Below are 847 nucleotides of genomic sequence, written 5' to 3'. Positions count from 1 at the left end.
AGCAGCCTCTTCAGGTCCACTGCTGAGTGGCTCCTCCTTGGAAGAGAATTTCCTCTTTTTCTTGGGGCACTCTTGTTTCCTGACTCTTCCGGGTCACTAACTGGTTCCTCTTTGGGGAAATATTTCTTCCTCTTGGGAAGACTTCCACTTCCAGCTGTCTCTTCAAGATCACTACTAACCAGCTCCTCCTTGGAAAAAGATTTCTTTTTCTTGGGTTTGGAGGAGACAGATGGGTCTTCCATTCCATTCTCCTAAGGAGCCTCCTGGGGCTTTTGCTTTTTCTTGTTTTGGGGTCTTGCACTTGTCTCCCTACTGTCCTCCAGAGTACTCCTGATGTCTTCTGAAGACGCCAGGGCAATCGCAGCCGGCCGTTTCTTTTCCTTCTTCAAGCGTTTCTTCTCCTGTTTCTCTAGTTTCCTAGTAATCTCAGCAGCTGCGTCCTCTGCCTGAACCATTGCCTCCTTCATGACACCCATATTCTTTTGTGGAATCTCTCCAGTCTCATAGAAGGACAGCCACTCCTCAACTTGTCTTGAAGCTTCTCCCCAGATACACTGGTGGGTACCTCAGAGAAGCAATCAGTTTGTGAGGCAATACTGCATTTGTTTGCCAGGTATTGGGAGATGTGACCTTTGTTCTTGGCAGCTGCTGGGCCAATGAAGGTAGCATGGAAAATGGGTCCATATTTTGGGGTGTTATCCCTTGTCTCCAGGGCTCCAGAAACTTCATTGCTTTGCTGGGCCTAGGGAATCACTCAGACACCAGGTCTGGCCATCACTAGGGTTACTTTTAAAATATAACTCCATAAAATATTTTATTTGAAACTTTGTGAATCTCTAGAAGATGA

The 847-nt window shown here is 46.6% G+C and overlaps 1 pseudogene; it reads right to left on the bottom strand.

The window, feature by feature from the left end:
* Positions 1–6: 6 nt before the first annotated feature.
* LOC103091540 (nucleolar protein 56 pseudogene) lies at positions 7–467 on the bottom strand (annotated as a pseudogene).
* Between the last annotated feature and the right edge of the window lie 380 nt (positions 468–847).

Source organism: Lipotes vexillifer, unplaced genomic scaffold, assembly GCF_000442215.2.
Source record: "Lipotes vexillifer unplaced genomic scaffold, Lipotes_vexillifer_v1.1 C27002831, whole genome shotgun sequence".
Lineage (NCBI taxonomy): Eukaryota > Metazoa > Chordata > Mammalia > Artiodactyla > Lipotidae > Lipotes > Lipotes vexillifer.
Note: the sequence above shows the minus strand (reverse complement) of the source record. Positions and strands in the feature narration are given on the sequence as shown.